At 37.5% G+C, this 7789-nt stretch overlaps 1 pseudogene; it reads left to right on the top strand.

Annotated features, from left to right (window-relative positions):
• The first annotated feature begins 892 nt into the window (after positions 1-892).
• Positions 893-4256, top strand: LOC119521169 (annotated as a pseudogene).
• Positions 4257-7789: the final 3533 nt, after the last annotated feature.

Here is a 7789-nt window from a genome sequence, read left to right as displayed (position 1 = left end):
CTAAGTTGTTGAATCTAAGTTCAATCAAAAACAAAGGAGGGTATTTACAGCATTATCAGAGATTCAAATTTAACCTTGATTGTCTGCAAAACTTTACTGAACATATTTCTACTAATTGAGGCATAACTTCCATAAGAGCAATGTGACACAGCTTTTACTTACATAAAAACTAAAAATTAGAGGAGGAATTACTATTACTTATAACTAACTTACTAGTATAGATTTCCTATTTCATTCTGTAATTAGTCTAGCTATTACATCATGTTTAGTCATTACATCATATCTTTCACTTCCTCCTTTCCTGCTTTGGCCTATTTAGCTTCTCCACCAATAAATTTTCTATATAAGGTTTGCAGGATACAAATCATCTGTCCCAGTTATTATAGTGAGGCCTTTCCCCTTTCTATCATTTGGAAATTGTACTTGAGTATTTGGCGGCAAAAGTTGTTAAATAAGCTTCAAAATTTGAAGGAATAACTGGTTCCTCACTAGCAGCACAGAAGGCATCAGGTGGTGTGCGAGAGCAGCAAGGCTCCACGGCGGTCTGATCCTTACATAGAGGGAAGGAGTCGCCATCTTCATTTTCTGATTCCTCAGTAGAGGTATCTCCCTGCAACAGGTCCCTCACAGAGTCTCCTTCTGGTGATAGAAGAGCAGGGGATGGGCAGAGAGTGGATCTGGGAACAAACAGGGGAAGGCCCATCACATACCTTAAGTGTGTGGGCTTTGCCTTCACGTTGCCATCCTCTTCCTAGACCCCCGAATCAAGGCTTCCAGGGAGAGACTGAATATGGAGGGTTGAAAGAGAACAGGACGAGAGGAGAAAACCGTCTTAAGTAACCAGAAATGTGTGAACAGCTCTAATGTATTGAGATTCCATGTGCCCGATGTGATGCTAAACAGAACTTTTCATGCGGTAGGTTATGAAAACCTCATGGCAAGGCTGTGATTCTGTGATTATTCACATTTTCCAGGTGAACAAATTGATACTCAGAACCGTCAAGAGACAGCTAATCAGTAAGAGTACCTATTATAGATTTAGTGCCTAGATCCTTTGGCTTTGAGAGGCTGAGCTCTTTCCAGCTGCCACACTGTCTCCTCTTCCTTGCTCTCTGCCCAGTCTACAGCCAGGAAACTCAGGCTAAGTGGGAAGAAATTCACTCTGCATGTTTCATAACAGACCACAGATCTCAAGTGCCAAACATTCAGCTCAGATGTCGTTATGGGATGTTCTCTACCAAGTGTGCGGAAGGTGGTGGGGAACTCCCAGGCCATGTCTTGTTTCGTAACAAGCACATGATTTACCAACAAATACCCGTGACAGATGGCAACGCTCCATGTGCACTTTCTCTTGAGAAGAGGCTGAAAATCTTTGATTCGGAGGCTCTTTAGTGTGGGGCATCCAAACGTAACAAATGTTAGGACCACAGTCCCAGAATAAAACACTTGAACTATCTGAGTTCATTGGGCATTAAATCATGGTCTCTTAAAATCAAATCTGAATACTAAAAGTCTTATATAACTATCATGATCCGGTTGGAGAAGAAATACAATGCAATGGTGAACCCTAATGTAAACTATGGACTGTCGTTAATAGTGCAGTTATAATAATATTCCTTCATCAGTTGTAACAAAAATACCACATAAATGCAAAGTGTTAATAATATGGGGGTACATGGGTACTATATGTACATAAAGGTATTATATGTACATAGAGGTACAACTCTGTGTCAGTACATTTGAAAATTCAGATGAAACAAATTCTATGAAAAACACAACAAAATAAGTGACACAAGAAAAACAGAACAGACCGATATTATTAAAGGAATTGCACAATTTAAAGCCTTTCCACAAAGAAACCTCCATGCTGAGGTGGTTTCACTAGTCAGTTCATAGCAACATTTAAGAAAGATAATACCAATCTTTGAAAAAACTCTTCCAGAGAATACAAAAAGAAGTAATACTTCCCAATTCATTTACAAAAACCTGGCAATGTCTTATAAGAAAGGAAAATGTCAAGTAAACAGCTCTTGTGAAAATAGACACAAAAACCAAACAAGATATTCTAATTCTGCAGTATATAAGGAGAATAATATTTCAAAGCTAAATGGGGTTTATTCCAGGAATGAAAGATGGTTTAATTTTGAAATTAATCAATATATTATAACATATTTAAAAATAAAGACAAATAAATACCATCATACTGATAGGTGTAAAATATCATTTGCTAAAATTGAACACCAGTTTGTGATTTTAAAAAAACACTCCCAACCTCTTTTGTTGCTTAGATGTGGTCTCTCTCTCTAAGCCAAATCATCAGCTGAGGCCTGTGCCCAGCCCTCTGTGTGTGACATGACTCCCTGGCAATATGGGACATGGCTCCTGGGGATGAGCCTGGACCCGGCATCATGGGATTGAGAAAGCCTTCTTGGACCAGAAGGGGAAGAGAAAGGAAACAAAATAAAAGTTCAGTGGCTGAGAGATCTCAAACAGAAGTGAGGTCATTCAGGAAGTTCTTCTTATGCTTTATAGAGATATCCCCTTTTTAGTTTTTAGTTTTTAGTGTATTAGAATAGCTAGACAGAAATACCTGAAACTGTCGAACTGCATTCCAGTAGCCTTGATTCTTGAAGATGACTACATAACTAAAAAGCTCATTTGGTTTGACTGTGTGATTGTGAAAACCCTATGGTTCACACTCCCTTATTCAGTGTATGGACATATGAGTAGAAAAATGGGGACAAAAAAGTAAATAAATAATAGGGGGTATGGGATGTTTTTGGTGTTCTTTTTTACTTTTATTTGTATTATTTTTTGAAGTAATGAAAATGTTCAAAAATTGATTGCGGTGATGAATGCACAACTATATGATGATACTGTGAACGATTGATTGTACACTTTGGATAATTTACGGTTTGTGACTATATCTCAATAAAATTGCATTTAAAAAAGACACTCCCAACAAACTAGGAATAAGAGGGCAGTTCCTTAATATGATAAAAACGCACCTAGAAAAATTCTAAAACTAACATCCTACTTAATGGTGAAATATTGGCCACTTTCCCCCTGAGGTCAGAAACAAGAAAAGGATGTCATCTACCAGGAGAATGTACTGAAAGACCTAGTCAGTGCAATAAGACAAAACAATATATATATGTACAAGATTAGAAAAGAAAAAGTAGAACGGCTATTATTTGCAGATAGTATGATTTGTACATAGAACACGGTAAATTATCTACAAAAATTACCACAATGAATAGAAAAGGTTGCTGAGTATGACATCATTATACTAAAATCAATTAAATTTCTATATATTAGCAAAAGCCAATTAGAAAATGTAAGTATAAAACCATACCATATAAGATAGTACAAAAAAATCAAATCCCTGGGAAATGATCCAGCAATAGATATTCAAGATATTGACATAAAAATTCAAAAACATTGCTGAGAAAAATTTTAAAGACATAAATAAATAAATTACATAGATAAAAGATTAGAGACTGTTAAGATTTCAGTTCTCCCCAAATTGATGTATAGGCTGAAGGAAATCTTAATCAAAATCCAGCGAGGTATTTTTATAGAAATTGACACACTATTCCAAAATATTATGGAAATGGCTTCTCTCCTAATGCCACCACCAAGTTGCTGAGGCGCTTCACGGAGGTTGGCTGGTGGCCTGCATCTCTCTCGGCCCTCACTCCAGGAAGCTGGTCACGACTGGAGTTCTAATTGATCAGATAAGGGCTTTGGTTGATAGACCTTGCACTTCAGGAAGGAGACGGGTCGTGCTTTCTTCATGCAGCTCACTGACTTCATCCTGAAGTTCCCAGGCAGTCCCCGCAGAAGTACGTCCAACAAGTCTGGCAGCAGGCAGGTATCAGTACAAAATGGGCAGCTGCAAGATGCGCCAAGATGATTGAAGTGAGAGAAAGGAAAGCCAAGATAACAGATTTTGATCATTTTAACATCATGAAGGCAAAGAAAATGTGGATCAGAATAATTCAGCATGTGTTTAAGAAGCTTCAATAGGCAGCCCTCCTGAGAGCTTCTCCAAAACAGCACCTGTGGCTAAGTTTCTAGAGGAGAGAGAGAGAGAGAGAGAAAGAATGATCTCTCTGGGCAAGAAGAATTCAGCCCAGAAAGTTCCTGCCCTGAAAGCTGAAGGCCAGAGGCAGGGGCTCCAGAAAGCTCAGAAGAGTCATAAAACTCCAGCTCAGAAAGTACCCGCTCCAAAGGCATCTAATACGAAAGCATAAAAGGCTGTTATAAAAGTTTAAAAGGTTCTTTTTGACCAAAAAAATGTTATGGAAATGGAAAAAATAAATAGAGCAGACAAGGAAATCATGAAGTATTCAATTTAAAGATTGAATTTAAGGCACAGTAGTCAAAGAGTGAGGTATTGGTGCCAGAATAGCCAAATAAACCAATGGAATAAGATGAAATCCAGAAATCCACAAATGCACACACCATCACTTGATTTATGGAAAAGTCACTATTAAAATTCAGTAGGGAAAGGAGGGTCTTTCCAGTGGTCGGTGCTGGGTCAATGGGACATCTGTGTGGTGTAAATGAACTTGGACCCCTACCTCCCATCAGAATCAATTCCACAAAACAAATTCAAATCAGATCAGAGACTTAATTCGAAAGGCAAAGTTTTTAGAAGAAAACATAAGAGAAGATGTTCAGAACCTTGGCAGAGGCAAGGATTTCCTTAACATGGCATTAAAAGCACTAAAACATAAAAAAAAAAAAATTAAGTGGACTTTTTTAAACTTAATCACTTAAAATTCATCAAAGATACCAGTAAAGGATAACAAGGCGAGCCACCAACTAGGAGATGAGTATACTCACACACACACACACAAGCACGTGCACACACACACACACACACATTTATAAAGAATTTATCATTAAAATATAAAAGGAGCTTCTACGGATCAGTGAGTGCATCACAATTCAATAAATACTCGAGCAGAAAATATGAACAGCAACTTCACGGAAGAGGATGTTCAAATGGCAAAACATGTCAAAAGGTGCTGAATTTCACTGTGAACATGAAATGCCACTCCACACCCACAGAAGGGTCAAAATAGAAAGGCCAAACAATTCCAAGTGTTGGCATTGATGTGGAGCAATTAGAACTTCCATAGAATGCTATTGGGACTATAAAGCAGTGCAATCTCCTTGGAAAACTGGCACTTTACTAAAATTAAAGAAAGGTACCCTATGATAAAGCAAAATGTAGGTACCCAAGAATAATGAGCACAGATTCCACTGAAAGCTAAGTACTAGAATGTTCACAACACACTTGGTCAAAATAGCCAAATACTGGAAACAACCCAAACGTCCACCAACAGGAGACTAGATAAGTAAATAGTTGCCTGTTCATACAATGATATTAAAAAAGAACAAGCTGCCAATACCTGCAAGAATGTGGGTGAATCTCACAGATAGAAGCCAGATACAGAAGCAAATATATTCTATGGTTCCATTTAAATGGATTTCAAAAACAGGCCAACCAAATTTATGGATGTCAGAACAGTGGTTACTTCTGAAGTTATAGTGACTGAATGGGGCAGGAAAGAGCCTTCCAGAGTGTTGGAAACTTTCTGAGTGGATTTGCATGGTATACACAAATGTAGAAATTCTTTAAGTGTTCGCTCAACATCTGTGCCTATTTACATGTATGTAATTTGTAGACTGAGGGAAAAAAAAAGAAGAAAATCAAACAAAAAAATACAACAGGAAACAGCTAACTGTGCAAGAACTGTAGATTTTTTTTTAAAGCAGTTTTTCTTTCCGTTGAGAGGAACTGATGGTAGGAGGATGGGCTAGATCGAGAATTTCACCTGATATCCATTTGTAGCTTTTCTTCCCCCAGAAGCAACATGCCATCGCTACTCACATCCCACTGGCAAGAACTAGACCACGCTCTCCCAGGTGCGCAGGGGCTGTGTGTTCAGGAAACGTAACGGTTTGGTGAGAACATAGCACTGTCTTTGCCCCACCCCAATGACATTTATTATGATTATTTATGTTTGTGGATTTGTTTCTAATACCTTATTTATTTCAATATTTATGCTTTTTACATGTGTCCGTTTTAGTCTTCACTGTCTTTTTAAAAGTTTCAATAATCTTCCCTATCTTCTCCCTAAAAAACAAGCATGCTCAGTTCCTTTGATAGACTTGCCCTCTCCTTCACCAAGATGTCTCATCAACCTTGCTTTCCATACCTTTTCTCTTATTTGAATACTTCCTCCAAAAATGTTTAGAATGTGGGTATTTGTGTGGCAAATCTTCTGAAGCCTGGAATGCTTGAGAATAATTTTATTACACCATCACTTTTGAATAAAATTTAGCTATGTATGAAATTTTAAGTTCAACTTTTTTCCCTTCAATATTTTAAGTAGTATCACCCCAATGTCTTTTGCATCCAGCCTTTCGGTTAAGAAATCTGATGTCAGCCTTCCTTTCTGGATTCTTTTAGAATTTTCTCATTGTCTTCGATACTTTTAGACATTATTATATTATGTCTAAAGTGGGTTTTTCCTTCTTTCTCCTTGAGGGACATTAAAGACCCTCTCCATCTCTTAATTCTGAGAACGTTTCTCTTTTATTTCTTTAACTCTTCCCCCCTCTCTATTTCATTTTTCTTTCTTTGTGGAACATTTATTAGCCCTATTTGGGCACTTTTCCTATCCTTGACTTATTGGCTGTATTTTCAATTTCTTTATCCTTCCGTCTTTTCTTCTGGGAGTTAGTTCTTCAGTGTGTCTTCCAACTTACTAATTTTTTTTCAGTTGAATTTCTCCCACTATTTATCTCATCAATGTGATTTTTATGCTATTATATTTTTTCACACCTAAAACTTTTACAGTTGTTTTAACAATCTCCTATGTTGTTTTCATATTATAATAGCTTCCTTTTTTTTTCCTTTGGTGTGCTTTTCATGCTCATCTTAAATGGCTGGCCTACATTTTCTAATACTCCTTTTTTTAAATTTTATTTTGAAATTTCTAAAATTCACAAATGCTCTATACCGACCAAGCAACCACTCGTCTTCCTCTGGAAACCTCTAATCTACTTTCTGACTCGACAAGTTTGCTCTTTCTAGATATTTCATATAAATGATATCATACGGAATTTGTTCTTATGTGCCTTGCTTACTTTACTCAACATAATGTTTTCAGTTCATCCATACTGTAGCATGTAGCAGAACATCGTTCCTTTATATAGCTGAGTAATATTCCATTGTGTGTATGCACCATATTTTGTTTATCGATTTATCTATTGATGGACACTTGGTTTGTTTCCACCCTTTAGCTATTGGGAATAATGTTGCTATGGACATTGCTATGAAAATAAGTATCTGTTTTGAGTTCCTGTTTTCAGTTTCTTTGGGTGTATACCTGTGCTGGTTTGAATGTATTATGTTCCCCCAGAAAAAAAGCCATATTCTTTGATGCAATCTTGTGGGGCAGACATATTAGTGGGGATTAAGTTGGAACGTTTGGATTAGGTTGTTTCCATGGAGATGTGACCCACCCAACTGTAGGTGATAACCCTGATTAGTTAACTTCCATGGAGGTGTAGCCCCGCCCATTCAGCATGGGCCTTGATCAGTTTACTGGAGCACTATATAAACTCAGACAGAAGGAGCGGGCTTGCTACAGCCAAGAGGGACACTTTGAAGAATGCACAGGAACTGAGAGAGGAGCTTCAGCTTACAGAGACATTTGGGAGATGGCCTTTGAAAGCAGACTTTTGCTCTGGAGAAGCTAAGAGAGGG

The sequence above is a fragment of the Choloepus didactylus genome, chromosome 27, assembly GCF_015220235.1.
Source record: "Choloepus didactylus isolate mChoDid1 chromosome 27, mChoDid1.pri, whole genome shotgun sequence".
NCBI lineage: Eukaryota > Metazoa > Chordata > Mammalia > Pilosa > Megalonychidae > Choloepus > Choloepus didactylus.
The sequence above is the reverse complement of the archived record's forward strand: the minus strand, read 5'-3'. Positions and strand labels throughout refer to the sequence as shown.